The sequence below is a fragment of the Epinephelus lanceolatus genome, chromosome 3 (assembly GCF_041903045.1).
Source record: "Epinephelus lanceolatus isolate andai-2023 chromosome 3, ASM4190304v1, whole genome shotgun sequence".
NCBI classification, from domain to species: domain Eukaryota; kingdom Metazoa; phylum Chordata; class Actinopteri; order Perciformes; family Serranidae; genus Epinephelus; species Epinephelus lanceolatus.
This window is the reverse complement of record NC_135736.1, coordinates 5,722,507-5,740,996: the sequence shown is the minus strand read 5'-3', so window position 1 is coordinate 5,740,996 and position 18,490 is coordinate 5,722,507.

Here is an 18,490-nt window from a genome sequence, read left to right as displayed (position 1 = left end):
ACGCAGCAGTTAGGGAGAGCAAAAAAGAAACAGGGTAAATGGTTCAAAGCTTGGTTGTTAAAAGGCCAATGATACAACAAGATTATTTTCATATTTTGAACAGCTATCTGTGTGTGTACTTTTAGTCAGACTTTGACAAATTTTAGCAGAGCACAAAGACAGTTGGATCAACAGTACCGTTGAAAGAGGAATGTACTGTATAAGCCTCAATTACTGTAAGAAAACTAGGCCCAGGACAGCATTTCACTGGTGGTCATTTTTGGTCAACAGAAATGTCACTGTTGTTTAAGAGAAGACTTAATTACATCCTACGTTTTGTCGTGGTAGTTAGCAAGATAGACACATGGAAGCCTATTTGTCACAAATACTTTTAGATTATGATGGGAAATCAATTTTTTTTAAACTAACAGTAAAGTGAAAAGAGCGACTTACTAAGTCACAATTCTGACATAATTAAACTGAGTACATTTAATAAATCTCATCTCACAATTTTGACTCCTATCCTAGAACTTTTCCAGTTGCACAAAACACCTTAAATTAAGATTTTCCTTAAAGTCCTCGTTGAGGTTTCCTCAAAATAAAATTGACTGGACAACACACCCTTAAGATTTCTTTAAAATGTTCACTTAGGTATTTATGGTTTTCTCTATATCTTGGTCTTATACTTAAGGAATCCTCAGGCCATTGCAGACCTTAGCAACCAAAGCAAGGTAAAAAAATAACTTCAATGCAGTAAATGAGTTAATGTTTTTCCTTAACTAAGAAATTTTTTTTAAGGGATTCTGTGCAACTGTGTAAAGTGCAACACACACTGCCGCCGGCGCGACGCTGTGGCCGTCAAGTGCCACCCCCCAACATACATTGGCAGCAGCGCGCAGCGGCACCGTCGACACTAAAGTGTATTTCCCACCCCAGCCCGCTAGGTGGCTGTACCTACACTAGTTGCCAACTGTTGCCAACCGCTAGTAATGGAAGAAGAGGAAAAACTTTGAGGCAACAACAACTTGGATTTCACGGGTGAGTTTCTTCTCAAAATCGTCTTATTAAAAATTTGATCATAGAATATAATGGAGGCGGGCGTTTTGACCCGTAGCGTATGGCGGCGGTGTGTTGCACTTAAGTCCCTCTGCTAAGGAGCAATTAAACCTTAAGTGTCATACTTAAGGATAAAACTTAAGATGCTTTGTGCAACCGGCCAAATTTTGCTTTTCTTACAGTCTTGGCTTTGTGTCTTGTCATTTTCACTCACAGTGAATAAATCATGTATTTGTCAGTCCAAACATCCCATCCTCTTTTTTAGTGGAAATGGGCTTCCACATAAACAAGCTCAACGCACATATAGTGCACAGTAAAACACAACAGAAATGAAAACTAAGTAAATAGAAGCAGACAGTCAAACTTAAGGTAACAGTCCGGCCTTTACAGCAACAGCGGAGACTGAACATCACAACGGATTAAAGACATGTAGCCTTAAGCAAATACTACAAGGACATAACACATAAGACATGGCAATAAATACATACCATCTAATGCAAAGACAATTGTTTCTTCAGTGATCCCAGTTACCACAGGGGGTTAAATCTCTAAGAAATGTGTTTTTGTGGCGCTGATCAGCAAAATAAACTTTTCATTAAAGGAATACTTCACCCACAAAAGCTTGAAGAAAACTTTGTTTTTCTCACATGCCTCCATGATGAGCAGAGCATCCAAAAATGGCAAACATTCTTTAAGAGCTGAAGTAATCAGGTTCCGCATATGACAACAGCAAAACTATATTGAAACATCTGTTTACAGACTCACACACTGCACAGTGTAACCCAAGTCTCATTCATCCAGTCGTATGCTCGGTACTACCCAAACACTTGCATTTTCACTACAAAATGTCAGCAAGTACACTCTTAGAAATAAGGGTTTGAAAAGGGTTCTTCCTGAGGAGCTGACGTTTTATTCAGAACCATTTGCTTCTTAAAACCCTTTTGTTCCACAGAGAACCATTTCCAACAAAAGAACTTAAACCATGATTAAAAGAAAAAGGTTCTCAGTAGCATCAGGGGTCTAGATTAACCCTTTGGAACATAAAATGGTTCTCAGTGGAATCCCCTGGGTGGGTTCTTGTTAACACCCATAGAAGATGAAAAGATTCTGGCTAGAACCCCCAGAGAGTTTACACCATAAGGTTTTTATTTTTATGCTTCATGCTGTTGCAGCTCTTTCACAATGTTGTATCTGACTTGATTTTATGATGTCATGATTCTATGATTTTTTTATGGTTTATTTCATCTTATGATTTCTTTATGTATCCATGTATTTGTGTATATGAATCAGTGAATCCTTGTTTTAAAATGTTTTTAAGTGTCCTTTTACACTGAACTCACTTGTTTGTCTGTTTTATGTTCATTATGTCTATTTTCATATGAAGCACTCGGTGCTTATAATGCTCTAATTGTGAAGCACTTTGTGCTGCATTTCTTGTATGAAAGATGATATATAAATGACATATTATTATTATTATTATTATTATTATTATTATTATTATCATTATTAATTGTAGAACTGCTCACTGGGAATTCTGGGTCAAACCTTTCCTAGATATAACCCTATTTGTTGGGTTCCAGGTAGAACCCTTTGAAAGAGTTCCATGTGGGACCTTTATAAAAGGTAGTACTAGGACCCAAAAAGGATTCTCCTATGGGGACAAGCCAAAGAATCCTATATATTTCCAGTTGGCACTTTTATTTCTAAGAGTGTAGTACTCCATGAGTGTGCCTGAGCATCAATCAATCAATCAATCAATCAATCAATCAATTTTATTTATAAAGCCCAATAGCACAAATCACAATTTGCCTCACAGGGCTTTACAGCATACAACATCCCTCTGTCCTTAGGACCCTCACAGCGGATAAGGAAAAACTCCCCCAAAAAAAACCTTTCATGAGGGGAAAAAAATGGTAGAAACCTCAGGAAAAGTAACATGTACGTTTGAGCTCTAGTTAAAACGCACACATACAGTACAGGCCAAAAGTTTGGACACACCTTCTCATTCAATGCGTTTTCTTTATTTTCATGACTATTTACATTGTAGATTCTCACTGAAGGCATCAAAACTATGAATGAACACATGTGGAGTTATGTACTTAACAAAAAAAGGTGAAATAACTGAAAACATGTTTTATATTCTAGTTTCTTCAAAATAGCCACCCTTTGCTCTGATTACTGCTTTGCACACTCTTGGCATTCTCTCCATGAGCTTCAAGAGGTAGTCACCTGAAATGGTTTCCACTTCACAGGTGTGCCTTATCAGGGTTAATTAGTGGAATTTCTTGCTTTATCAATGGGGTTGGGACCATCAGTTGTGTTGTACAGAAGTCAGGTTAATACACACACGACAGCCCTATTGGACAACTGTTAAAATTCATATTATGGCAAGAACCAATCAGCTAACTAAAGAAAAACGAGTGGCCATCATTACTTTAAGAAATGAAGGTCAGTCAGTCTGGAAAATTGCAAAAACTTTAAATGTGTCCCCAAGTGGAGTCGCAAAAACCATCAAGCGCTACAACGAAACTGGCACACATGAGGACCGACCCAGGAAAGGAAGACCAAGAGTCACCTCTGCTTCTGAGGATAAGTTCATCCGAGTCACCAGCCTCAGAAATCGCAAGTTAACAGCAGCTCAGATCAGAGAGCAGATGAATGCCACACAGAGTTCTAGCAGCAGACCCATCTCTAGAACAACTGTTAAGAGGAGACTGCGCGAATCAGGCCTTCATGGTCAAATAGCTGCTAGGAAACCACTGCTAAGGAGAGGCAACAAGCAGAAGAGATTTGTTTGGGCCAAGAAACACAAGGAATGGACATTAGACCAGTGGAAATCTGTGCTTTGGTCTGATGAGTCCAAATTTGAGATCTTTGGTTCCAACCGCCGTGTCTTTGTGAGACGCAGAAAAGGTGAACGGATGGATTCCACATGCCTGGTTCCCACTGTGAAGCATGGAGGAGGAGGTGTGATGGTGTGGGGTGTTTTGCTGGTGACACTGTTGGGGATTTATTCAAAATTGAAGGCACACTGAACCAGCATGGCTACCACAGCATCCTGCAGCGACATGCCATCCCATCTGGTTTGCGTTTAGTTGGACGATCATTTATTTTTCAACAGGACAATGACCCCAAACACACCTCCAGGCTGTGTAAGGGCTATTTGACCAAGAAGGAGAGTGATGGAGTGCTGCGGCAGATGACCTGGCCTCCACAGTCACCGGACCTGAACCCAATCGAGATGGTTTGGGGTGAGCTGGACCGCAGAGTGAAGGCAAAGGGGCCAACAAGTGCTAAACACCTCTGGGAACTCCTTCAAGACTGTTGGAAAACCATTTCAGGTGACTACCTCTTGAAGCTCATGGAGAGAATGCCAAGAGTGTGCAAAGCAGTAATCAGAGCAAAGGGTGGCTATTTTGAAGAAACTAGAATATAAAACATGTTTTCAGTTATTTCACCTTTTTTTGTTAAGTACATAACTCCACATGTGTTCATTCGTAGTTTTGATGCCTTCAGTGAGAATCTACAATGTAAATAGTCATGAAAATAAAGAAAACGCATTGAATGAGAAGGTGTGTCCAAACTTTTGGCCTGTACTGTATGCCCAGCTGCACTACTCGTCCATGCGTGAGGCTGCTTGTGTGTTTTAAATAGTAAGTTTTCAGGAAGTACCGAGCATACATTTGGATAAATAAAACTTATATAGCACGAGTTGTGTGAGAGTTTGTAAAGACGTTTTAGTTTTACTGTTGTTATATGCAATCCCTGATACTACAAAATGCTTGTCTTTTTTGGATCCTCCGTAGACTGTGGAAGCAGGCAGGAAAAACAAAGTTTTCTTTATGAATTCACATAATGCAGTGATTGATATACAAATGGTCATTCTTTGGGTAAAGTGGGAAAATTTTTAGTTGGTTGCAATCTGCAACCTCACCACTATATGCATTTACATTTATGTATTTTTATTTGAGCAGAGGGGGCTTTAAGTATTTCAAAAGCTGGTATGTTTTGTCTTTACTGCATTTTGTAACATCTCTAATGTCTGAGTTTTTGAAGTAATGCTCTTTTTTGGCTTGGCCTGAAGCAGTTGTATTTATCTACTTTTAACAAAACTACAGTAAGTACATCTGTTCCTGCATCTCAGAGAAGTGTTCCTGTAAATATCACTTTCCTGAACTGCATACACTCATTGATATGAAAATGTTTGGTTTCCTACTAAACAAATCCATCATTAGGATCAGTTCTATAATTTTGCAGCTTTTTAAAGAGGCAGATCTTTGAATGAAACCAAGTATACTAAACACTGGAATACCACTACCATGATCTGAACACAGACAAGCCTCTCTGATGCTGCCGCCTCCATTCAGACATTAAAACATCAAACATCCAGAGGAGGACAGGCACACATTGGATACACACAACACACACACAGACACGCACATGCTAAAACAACAGTGTAGCAGCTAGCGACCACCATGCTGGTAATAATGAGGGTGCAGAGTGGCGCCTCGGGCCGTCCCTCCAGCCTTGGGGGGGGACAAGGTCTGGCTGTGGCTCCCTCGATGCGTGGGGATGCATCACTGGAATCATTTAATTCATACCGTAAACGTGACAGGGTTAATGAGTGGCAAAGAGAGCCTGGGGACCATGGGGGACTGGGTGTGTGTGTGTGTGTGTGTGTGTGTGTGTGTGTGCGCGCGCGTGTGTGTGCATGTGTGTGGATGGATGGGGTAGTAGTGTGTGTGTGGGTTGCCGGGTATAATGTTTGTGTGTCACTGTAGTAGGAATGGTACAAATATGATAGGCTGAGGCCAGGGAGCTGTACCCTGCAGTTATAACTAATGCTCTTTAATTCTGGATGCTCCAGCTTCCAGAGAAACTCCTGGAAAATGGCCGAATGGCAGCATTAGTGGTATGTTTGGGAGTGTGTGTCATAGGTGTGTGTGCAGAGAGAGAAAGAGACAGAGAAGGAAAGAGACAGAGGTGGATCAGGAGTATCAGGTTTAGGGGGAGACAGATGGCAAAGCCTGGGTGTAGTTTTTGTTTTTTTTGGTTGTCATTGGTTTTAATTACCAGCAGAATCTAGACACACACATACATACTCAGTTTTTATATGTATTCGAAACACCCAAGCAACAGACTACATGCACACAGACAGAAAAAAACAGCACACACAGTGAGCTGTCATTCAATGCCTTCGCCAACAACAGACCGCTCAAATTTTGCGATCAGACTGGTGGAGGGGGGTAAGGGAAAGGAGTGAAAGAGAGGTTAGGACTGAGGACAAAAGCGCTGCGCTCTGCAGAGGAGAGAAAAATGAGTGAGGACTAAATTGGCTGGGTGGAGTGATGGAAGACGGAGGGGAGAGGAGAGTGAGAGGCGATGGTGATGGATGAGCAAATGGTGGGCGCCTGATGAGGGAGCGCAGGGGCAGAGGAAGGGAGGAGGTGATGTGCTTCGTGGGTCGGAAGCACCAGAACCCCCCTCCCTCCCCCTCTCAAATCTCCCCTCTCCTCTTCTCCATTAACACACTGTGCAGCCTGGTAACACTAGCACTTATTGTCTGTGAGGCGTGCAGTTTACACTCGCCTTTGCCCCAGACAATTAAATCTGGCATCAACACACTGGACTGCTGTCATCGTGTAGGTGCACACAGTGCTTTCCCTCTCCTGGAGGAAGTGTCCATCTCTGTCAAAATGCCAGAAAACTGGCTTTAATAATTGTGATTTCAGCTTCCACACTGAAAAATATTCTCAAATAAAAGAACAGAAGATATCAGATTTAAAACTCAAAATACTGTTTTGTGGCATAAACATGAAACATAATCTAGATGCATCTCATGAATCTGTAATATAAGTAAGCTGTGCCGTAAGTGTACATTTTCAATCTGGGGTCACAAAAACAGCTTGTTTGCTCCATCAAAGCTCAGGCTGTGGTGACATTAGGCCTCCAGTAGAAAAACAAAGGCTTCCCCCCTCCTCAGCTTCTCCCTCAGCCCTTTCTCCCCAGGGACGCTATAAGGACATGGAAAGGTCAGGGGTCCTGTAGCAAAGCAGTAACCACACACACACACACACACACACACACACACATGCGTGCGCACACACACACACACACACACACACACACACACACACACACACACACTGATTGTCGCACACTTGCTCACATAAAGCACCTGCAGACAAAAACAATCATTTCTGTCATGTTATGCCTTCACTGATCAGTTAAGAAACCCTCACTTTAACATTTGCAGAGTGTGATAATTGACAAGGTCAAGTCAGTGCTAATGTGTTTCAGTAATTGCTTTGTATTTTCGCCCTCTGTTTCAGTGGCAAAGCAATTATCAACATTATTTCTTCAATTTAGTTGCTTTGCAGTTGAGTTTACCAAATCTCGTTAAGTAAGTGACCACTTTTGAAAAATAAACATTAAGTTTATTCAAATCGATTCTTCTTTGCTTGCAAATACTCGAATCCCAAAAGAATATCATTTGCATGTGTACATCTGGCATAATCACAACTCTTCCTTTAATTTCTGGATCATTACTCAGTCATGGCCTCTTTTTTCCTAAAAATAAAATACTGTAAATACCAAGCAAGCTTGCATTTCAAGGTCCAGTCTGTGAGATATAAAGGGGATTTATGGTTGTGCGTAGACCCTATGCACGTAACCTACGCACATCGCCTATGCCGTTGTGAGCATTTTTACTTCTGCGGTGTGTCTGTTTCACTCTGCAGTTACACCTCCAAAACACTAGTTGGCAGTGGAGGTTTCTGTGAAGTGCTGTAAAGTTTAATTGATTCAAAACACACCCAAAACACACATTAAATATGGCTTAATAGAGACAATTTCAAACACAAGTACACAAATTGGCTTCACTACAACTCACAGCATTCACAGACAAACATTTGTGTTAATCCGGACACATCTTCCCCACAAATACAACATGCTAATGTTATTAGCAAAAGCCTATGGCATTTTACATTGTACAAATTAGCCTAGCAACTAGCGATCTTTTCCTCTTCTTATAAAACCAGGGACAATGGCAACATTTTTTAAGTTAACATTTTTTAAACAAATACAACAGGCTAACATTATTAGCACAAGCCTATGGCATTTTACATTGTATTGATTAGCCTAGCGGCTGGCGATTTTTCCCTCTTCTCATATGAAACCTGGATAAATCCCGAATTATAAATCCCTGAAGGATAAATCACACACAAAACTTAAAATGCTATTTTAGTGGAGGCCTTACTGTCTTCACAATTTATTGTTTCTTATCTGTGAACTAAAAGTAATAATAGCTCCGTTTCCACTGAGGGAATTGGTGTCAGTATACAGCGACAGATCAGAGGTCTGTGTCACCGCGACGCATAGTTACAATTTTGGGGAGGTGCACATTAGGCTATGGCGTAGGCTACGGTGTTGGTTACGTCGTAGGCTCCAAATCGACGTGGAGCCACGTCGATTCAACGTCGATTCAACGTCGATTCAACGCAGAACTATAAATTACGTGTAAGGGGGATTTAGTGGCATCTGGTGGTGAGGACTGCAGATTGCAACCAGTTGAAACTTCTCCCTGTTAGATTTCCTTCAGTGTTCATTGTTCAGGATGATTTAACCAGAAGCTAAATTATCCACAGAGGTCTTTTCCTCTCCAAACAAACAGACCAGGGGCCTCATTTATAAAAGAGTGCTTAAGATTCATACTAAAAGTTGACGTGCGCCCAAAAGCTGAAAATGGAGTGCGCCAAAAAATAATCTGATTTATAAAACCGTGCGCACGCAAACTTGCACGCAATGTTCTCTTTACCTCCTAGAGTTGTGCGCACCCAGATCCACCTCATATTCCGCCTTCTACACGCCCTACTTCAACCATAAATGGTCATGCAAATCACCTCATGAATGCGATCTGCATATAAATAAGCCGGCATGCGAGTGTTCTCTCGTTGTGTGAGTCACGGCGACAGGTGAGAAACTAACCAAAAAACGGAATTTCTCCAACACTGAGCTAGAGACCCTTTAATGGGAGGTGGAGGACTGAAGAAAGATTTTATTTGGTGGCCACAGCAGCGGGATCACTAATAAAAGAAAGCGAAAAAAAGTGGCAACACATCAACACTGCTGATGCTGTCAGCTGTGTCTGTGGGACTGCATGGACAGTGACAGAACAAAAAAAAAAGTGGTCTGATCTAAAGGTAGACCAAATATTTCTACTCCTTTACCAACATGTAGTTAATGTATTGCTTTTAAACTTGAGGATGTTTGACATTGATGTGCGACATAAAGAATCACATTTATTAAAGGTGGAGGCAAAAAGGAGTATGTGCCAGTGCCATCTTGCGCAATTACGCATGAGGGCCACCACAGTATTTATATGTTTATGGCAATTAGTCTGATCAGACACCCGGCCTGAATTACAGCATGAACCAGTGGTATCCCTGTCCCAAAATACAACGTGTAATTTGAAATACAATTCAAAGATGAAAGTGTAACAGGCGAACATGTTTCTTCATGCCGGTTTTGTCATGAACAGCACATGTCTAAGTAGGGCTGATGAAATGAGTGTAACGGTTGTGCTTAATGGCTGTATTTGGAGACATGATAAATGCACTGGAAATATTTAGCTAATCGCGCCATCCTCTCCCCCTCCTGCGCTCACAGAGTGGACAATGAGACGTTAGAGGCAGTGCGGATTAAATATGTATTTAGAAAGAATTTCAATTCAGGATTTGAGTTGGATTTTACAATGTTTTTATGAAACAATTACCACTCACTCCAAGCACAAAATAAGACTGCTGGATTTAATTTCAATGATAACATGGATCTAAGGTGGATATAGCGTGACATTAAATTTGTGTGAGACATCAATAAAAATCTGACTCCACTTCTCCACCTCGCCGTCTGCGTCGCCACTTCCCAGTGTCTTCCAAAATATGCGCACGCATGACTCAGAGTTTGCTTACAGGTGCGCACATTCTCCCGCCAAGTTTATTTTTATAAATCACAACCTTTGCGTGGTAAGAGGCGTACGCCACTTTCAAGCCCCGTTTTGTGCGTAAGCAAGCTTTATAAATGAGGCCCCTGGTGATTTAAACCAGTGTAAACACTGAATAAAGCAGTTTATTTTACAAATCAGTATTTCTCTGATGCGGTTTGGATCATCAGAGACAAGCTGCTAGCCCAGCGCCTGCTAATGTATGCTCATGTTTTGTCCCTGTTAACTTAAGATCCAGATGTTGAGGAGGTTTTTACTGGGAGCCGTATTATCCACAGAGGTCTCCAAAACAAACTGGACCAGTGATTAAAACCACTAAAAACACTAAATAAAGTAGTTTATGTTACAAATTGGTGTATCTCCTGCGCTGTTTAGCACATCACAGATGAGCCAAACTGCCTGCCTGCCACCTTTTTTCTCTGGTAACTTAATGGATTTTAACCTTTTTTCTGATTCAGATGTTCAGGAGGTTTTTACTGGGAGCCGTATTATCCACAGAAGTCTCTTACTCTCTAAAACAAATGGACCTGGTGATTTAAACTGGTAAAAAAAAAACCAACCACTGAATAAAACAGTTTTGTTGTCTAAAAATCTGTGTTCTTCCAATGCTGCTCACTAACTATGGTGGCCAATGCAAAAACACAAATGGTCCTGTCTGTAGCCAGTGTTAGGTTTGTCCACTCTGGGCCGCTGTAAAACCATGCCGGCGCAACATGGTGATCTCTAAGGACAAGGACCCGCACCTATGTAGATACAAATGACTCATTCTAAGGTAATGAAAACACAACAATTTTTATTTTCAGGTGATTATACACTTAAGAAAACATACTGATTATATTATATTCAATTCCTAGCAATATACCCCCATAATTCCCACACACTGAACCTTTAACAACACATACAGTATCTCTGTCTCTATGCCTGGTCCCTATGCCAGGATGTGTGATATGATGTGAACACTGTATGATAGAAAAAATCTGGCCTTCAGTGATCACAAGCTGTAGCCTGTTAGTGTAAATTGTGTATAAGCTACAAGTGTTTCCACTGGATAGCACTCTAGAAACCTATGATAGTAACGTTGGACTACTGGACTGCAGGTGTATGGAGCAGTGGGGCTGCAAGCTTTGTGCCCAGGGGTTTCTGCATTCTTAATCCATGTTTGGCTGCACAGTAGATGTATCTTTTTACGCAAAGGAAAAGTTTTCACTCATTCATAACAGAAGTAAGAAGGCAGATAAAGATGCCAAAAAAAGAGAAAAGGACATAACAGAAAATAGTATTAATATACATAGACAAGTGCAACAGATAATGAATAACAATAATTTTGTCACAGAATTTGGGAAAAGGCATATGTTATTTCTGTCTATCCTTCTTTGTTTGGAACACAGGTGCAAATTGAGAAAGGGATCAAAAGCTTTTTTGTGTGTGTGGTAGACTTAACATTTTTCCCTCCAGATGAGGATTTTTTTTTAAAGGATTCTAGAAATACCTTCAGAACAATAGAGAGTGTTTTTCAAAGACTGGTATTTATTTTTTAGAAAATCAGATGTCACTTGAATGTAAAGGTAATACATGAGAGATTGGGGTTAGATCCCTAGTATCTCTCTAAAGAGAAGGTCGACCAAGAAAGAGGTTAACCATTACTGCAGTCATCAGGGTTCAGCTTCTTAATAAAACCCCAGAAATTTGGAGAGGAGCTCAGAAGCCGCACTCTGGAAACTGGTCAGTGGTTTTTAATGTTTTCAATTAAGATGAAATAAAATCCATTGTAATGGGAAATGAAATACTCTATGATTACCAGACACATGTCAAATCAGTCAAGATGTCAAATGACCTACTGTTGTCTCCAGACAGTGGTAAATGTGCCATTGTTGTTGTTTTTAGACCTTAGCAAAGCTTTTGATACGGCTGATCATTCATCATGTGTAGTGTACCTCAAGGTTCTATTTTTGGACCCATTTAATTTGCTCTGTATATGCTCAATTTAAGCCATATCTTTTCAAGGCACAATGTCTCCTTTCACTGTTTCGCTGATGACACATAAATATACCTTCCATTAAATCCAGGGGATTCCAACTTCATCACATCCATCCTTAATTGCCTCCAGGGTGTGAAATGCTGATGTCCAAAAACTGTCTTTGGTTAAATGATAGCAAGACTGCAGTTGATTTCGGTCCTCCCAACGCCCCAGGGAGCATAGCAAGTGACTTGGAGCCACTGATATTAAACCTTTATGCCCATGCTAGGAATCTTGGTGTAATCTTTGACTTGGCACTGCAATTTGATAAACACATCAACTCCTTGGTGAAAAGCTGTTATTTCCAGCTAACCCTATGGGCCCGAATGACACATAGTGCATTCAAATTCACACCCGTTCTTCTCTGTGGATTTTCTCTGTGACCGTGCATCATAGCGAGAAGCCATATCACGTGAAACAGCGGAACTGTAGCTTTCTGACAAGGCCAAGCACTTGTCGGAAAGCCAATGTTTTCACAGTGAAAAAAAATTGATAAAGTTACAATAAAATGATGTATAACAGAGCTTTCATACAGCTCTGCACACACATTACTCGCGAACGCAGGCTCGCACAGAAATGCCACGCATATCACATGAAAGCTCAGGACCAGAGCTTTCCAGTGATACCACACACATCATTGTGCTGTCATCCCATCACGCTATAAATCCAGATTAATTGTCTACAAAATAAAAACCTGACGAATTTCTTTACAGTCCATTATACAGATCTTGTTATCAGTCACTTCATATAGTGAGGAATATCGTATCTTACTATGTCTTAGGCTTGCGTGTGTTTCTCCCTGTCTATCCACATTTGTAGTCCGGCTTTCAAGATGCAAATATCTCCATATTGTCCAGTTGACACTCCATCAAACTTTGTATGACAAGACAAGCGCACTTCACCTTTGCGCACCCAGACAACTGCAGCCTAATTATGCATGCATGACAGGGCAGTAGTCACCATATATATTGAGGGGGACACGTGCCCCCCCACCAATGCCCAAAATGTCCCCCCAATATATAACTGAAACTGAAAAACAAATATTATCTTGGAGGACATCATTGCACCTGGTTGACTATTTTTCTGTTATCTTAGATGTAAATATTGCATGTTTATTGTTATTGTGTCTATTTAAATTTTAACTAAAATGTGTGTGCTATTCACTTTAATTTGTACATCACTTTGGTCATCTGTGGTTGTTTTAAAATGTGCTATATAATTAAACTTGATTTTGATATGATGTTTGTATTTATATAGTTTTACTGTGCCAATGTTGTCTCTTGGTGGAGCTCTGTGTTGCTTTAAACTTTCTTTCACACTGTGATGTACAGTTATGGAAAGTGTTCATTATAAAATCTTTTTTTCTTCTTCTGTGAAACTATAAATGTGTGTGTGTGTGTGTGTGTGTGTGTGTGTGAGTGAGAGAGAGAGAGAGAGAGAGAGAGAGAGAGAGAGAGAGAGATTAATGATGATAAAAATCTCCCTCTCTCTCTCTGTTGTGTGGTGGCTCCTGAGGAACAGGTTCCCCCTGCCTGATACAGTATCTACTTAAATAACACATCTCATTAAGCCTGCTGACTAATGAGGTGATTAGCCCCAGCAACCAATAACTAGCGTTAGCCTAGCGTAGCGTTAGCGGGCTCTCTCAAAGGGTTTAAGCACAGTGATTCAGATGGAATGGCTAATATGGCTGGTGGTTCGGGCTTTTAATTGCCTGAAAGCTATTAGAACTAATGTGCAGATATGTGAGGGACAAATTACTTTAATTAGCCTCTGTTAATGTGTTTGCTCGCAGAAATATTAGCACATAACGTCAGCGGGAAGAAACGCAGAGTAGTAAAGAAAGGCTGGGTGCCCTGCTTTGGATTAAGGGTGTGTGTGTGTGTGTGTGTGTGTGTGTGTGCGTGTGTGTACGTGTATGCTAGCAGCTCTATGAGAAGGGCAGGGGGGCCTCAGCAGCAGTGAAGTGTGCCACAGCTATTTATAGGCCCAGTTGATTGCAGATTTATTCTCCTGGGAGGGAGTAACTCAGAATAGTGTGTGTGTGTGTGTGTGTGTGTGTGTCGTGGGGAGGTACAGGTTATGAAGAAGACCCACTGTGGGGGGAACAGCTGTCTGTCAGGAGGAATCCGGCGGTTAATTTCCTTTGGGGAAGAGGCAGAATTGAAGGCTGAGATGTGGCTACAAAAACTGATCGTTTGTCTTCTTTTGGTCCAATAAAATCAAATATATTTTCCTTTGGGTTTCAAAAGCATTTCACTTTCAGTTCAACGGTTCGTATGATATCCTACGAATTAGTGTCCCCTGAATGAGTTACGTCCTTAATGTTACGGGTCTCAGGAATGAGTGCCATGGTAACAAATATTTAAACCTGTATGAAGCAGGTAGAACAGAGGCAATGAGGACAAGGTGCGCTGCGTTTCCTTCCAGATTGCTTCTCCTGGTTGTTTTATTAACAAGTCACATGTAAACAACAGGTTTCAGTTCTATGCAATTCAGTTTCTTTTGTTCTTTTCAGTCTCTTCTCTATATTCAGTCCATCACTTTCAGTATCTCACAATTCTTACAGCTTCACTAAAGCATCCATTTACAATTGCTGTGATAAACACAAACTGTTGACGTTTAAATTAAAAGTACATTCCTCGCAGTATACTACTGCTTGAATTATTCTTCACATTAAGTGTAACACCATGACATGAAATACCCCCTTTAATACAATATGCTGTACCTTTCATTAAACTTCTGTAATAATTACAGGCCACTGAAATGAATGAACTATGAAATGCTTGTGTTACATGTTTTACCAATGTATTTTAGCAGGACACACACTTCACCACATCATAAACAATCAACATTCAGTGAACTGTTTTAATCTTTAAATTTTAACCAAATCCACATTAAGTAAAGTGCGTATTAATTACAAACAATATATTTTTTAAATATTCACGGTGCGCCCGGTGAGCTCTTAAACACTTAACACCTCCCGCCATGCTTGTGGCACAAAATGGCATCACCCCCAAACTCCTATAAACGAACTGTTTTCACAGCTCTTTTATGCATGTAATAGTTGCTACAAACACTCCATTCTTCCACCAAACAGTCACGAAAATAAAGCCTGACATTTTAACGGAGGTAGTTGTGATTAATTAACAGTTTACCGACCTGTATGAAGCAGGTAGAACAGAGGCAATGAGGACAAGGTGCGCTGCGTTTACTTCCAGATTGCTCCTGAGGAAAACAGCGGAGCGGCGCCCCCATACAGGTTCCCCGGAACAACAAAAACAAACACAAAAGTTCCGCCTCACACAAAAAGTATTCTTCACTCCATTAGTGCCATAACAATTAGCTTGGACCACAATACTTTCAACAGATGAATATTCATATGGACATAAATGTGTATAATAAAATAAAATTATGAAAGTGGCAATTACACTCCCATTTTCACCATATAAATGTGGTCACACTATTTCAGGTGCGCCACATTAACATAAAGTTCCGTAATTAATGTTAAGTAATGGAGGTTATGTTTAGGAAAAAAAAACATGGTGACAATGTATCTTAAATGTTCACTCAAAGTTTACATGTTTCTGAACACCACTCTTGGGGGAAAGTCCTGTGTTTTGTAACACATGCAATACCCCAACCTACCTAACTGGACGGCTCAGGACTGCGCCCGTCTTTACTCCTGCCAGCGCATTGTTCACGTGATTGCAGTCCTCTGAAATACATGGGTTACGCAGAAATTACTGGCTTTTGATGATGTGGGATATGAACACATTTTGGAGCACTACTCTCTACAGAAAAACATACGAAGAATGTATGACAACAGCCTGTTCATTTACTCCCCGATCATTCACCAAAATGTCAAATCACAGTCCTACATATTTGATTGATGATTGTGCAATATCAAAATATCCTCAGGAGTTCTGAATGAGTTTTACAGGTTGGAGAATTGTGAAACACTTTCCATAACCCACCATGTGAACCTTACATATAATTAAAGTTCTTTCTATATCTGAAATCCAACTGAAATGCTGTGTCTTTACACTTGACTGTAAAAAACAAAGCCCTTCTATTTTCATGAAAAGCTGGGATGGACAAAAAGACTAATTTGAAGACAAACAATCTTGCCATTATTGTCTGGAAGAGAAATGAAAAAAATCCTCGAGACAAACATTATTCTAAAGGAGAATCATCTCAGTATTTAAAAGGTGGTGTTCCCATTTTGTACACTGTGTTCCTACACACATTTGTGTTTGTCTCCGCTGTGGTCAGGGCTGCATGTGTACGTAAAAGAGGAAGAATAAAGCAGCAGAGTAAACAAGGAGGTGCATGAGGCTGGATACAGCTCTTGACAGGGGGATGGGAAATACTGCGGCTGGCGCTGTGAATTAGATGAATTCCTGACTGCTGGCATTTATGGCGCAGACAGCAGCGGGCAGGGCGGGAAGAGAGGGAAAGTAAAGCTGATGTTGACACGGTAAATATAAGCGACGTATACATGGACGGGCAGATGAACACGCGTGCTTGTCAGCGTCACATTCATGGTGATGTGATTATTACTCTTGTGTGTTTTCGGGAGAGAGTCCTCTCACTTGAGAGCTGCATCTTTCTCTGCTTCTTGTTTATTTCTTGGAGGGTTTTGAGAGATGAAAGCTGATCGAACAGAGACGAAGAGCCAGCAGCAGCCTCAGAATTGTTTGGCTGCTTTCAGAGCGGCTGAATGACAAAAGTGTTTCAGGCTTAACCCCGTCTCTTCCTGAACTCTGCCGACCAAGTGACAGACGGACGGTGCCAAAAAATGTGAACAATGCCAGTGAGCTCAGCACTGGTTTAAATGAGCTATTCAGAGGAAAGAGGCAGTTAAAGTTAAAGCTCTGAGTCTTATTAACAGTGTGATCTAACACAGTATGCCCTTTTGTTGTGTTTTACATCAGTGATTACAATTTGATTTACTAGGAAATTAATGAGTTTAGCTTTTTTTATGCAGCCTGTATATAAAAGCTAAGCAAAAGTTGTAAGTATATATTGATGCTAATAAAGGTTTGTTTGAAATACCTGCTACACTGCACAGAATACACTTTCAGTTTGGGGTTTGTGATTGGCTGAGAAAGCTCTGAAAACTTAGATGTGATCTCGAATCAGTGGAGGTTTACAGGACATTGCAAAAGTAATGAGCACTTGGCCTGTAAAAACACACACCACTGTGGCTTGTGGGAGGACAAAAACAGTGCTGTTTACAGTGACAATGAGATGACTAACAAACAGGGTTACAGAGCTACACACACACACACACACACACACACACACTCTACACCCCTGATGCTGTCCCAGGGGAACGGGCCTGTGCCTGAGTGCTGGATCATGTGTGCTGAGGCCCGCCTGGCATCGAAGCTGGTGATGGATAACACGAGACTGGCAGAGCCTCCTCAGAGCGCAGCGATATGCCAGCCGACCTGCTGCCAACAAAGGCAGCGTTACAAATACCTCACATTAGGGGAATTATGTCTTTATGCGCCATCCAAACGGGCGCAGGAGCGAGACAATGGTGTGAGGGAGATGGTGTTTCCGTTACAATTAGCTGCATGTTAATCTGTTTTTCCTCATCTCTGTCTTTCCTCGTGCCTTAGGGGCCTCAGCACACAAAAACAAGAACAGCACAGGACAGTGTGACTGAAAAAAAAAGGCTCTGTGAAATAAATCTGTTTTACAGAATGACTTTAGGGGAGAGATGAGCAGATACTGATCTGTGTGTCTGTACGCTGAGTATCTGTAACCTCCCCTTGGTATTAGAAATGTCTGGCGATGTTATCTTTTCAAATGTCTGAAACTCGCTCTTTCATATGCTTTTGAAAAAACAGGATGTACAGTAACAACACACATGTACACAGACACACAGGATATTCCCAAACAAACAAGTGTAGGTGAAGGTTTCTCGCCCCTCACTTGAGTGTAAAAAAGACCTGCTGCCCTTTAAAATGCAATTTCCTGAAACAAGACACATGGACCAAATTGGGCCGTGTTTTTTCCTCCTCTGCCCGCCTATTACTGCTTGTAGAGCTCTGTGAAAGCCCCGGCCAGGCTTTCCGCAGGCACTTTGGCAGGCATGAGCATCCAGTCTATTTTTCTCGGATAAGAGGGGGAGTGGGGGGTAGGGTGGTGGGAGGGTGCTGGTGTTTTTGTCTGCCCGTGTGAGAGGAAAGGAGGAGGAGGAGGAGAGAAAGGAGAGGAGGGGTGGATAGAGAGAGAGGGAGGTATGTTGGAAGGAAAAGAGGACGATGCAGCACTGTGGGAGTGGGTTGATTGTGGGAGAAAGAGACGTAAACAGCTCATCAATCAGCATAGAGAAGAGACAGGGAAACAGACAGTAGAGCAGAGATGGAGATGCACAGATAGTGACAGACGGGGACAGGGAGGATCTTCTCTTCTTCCTCTCT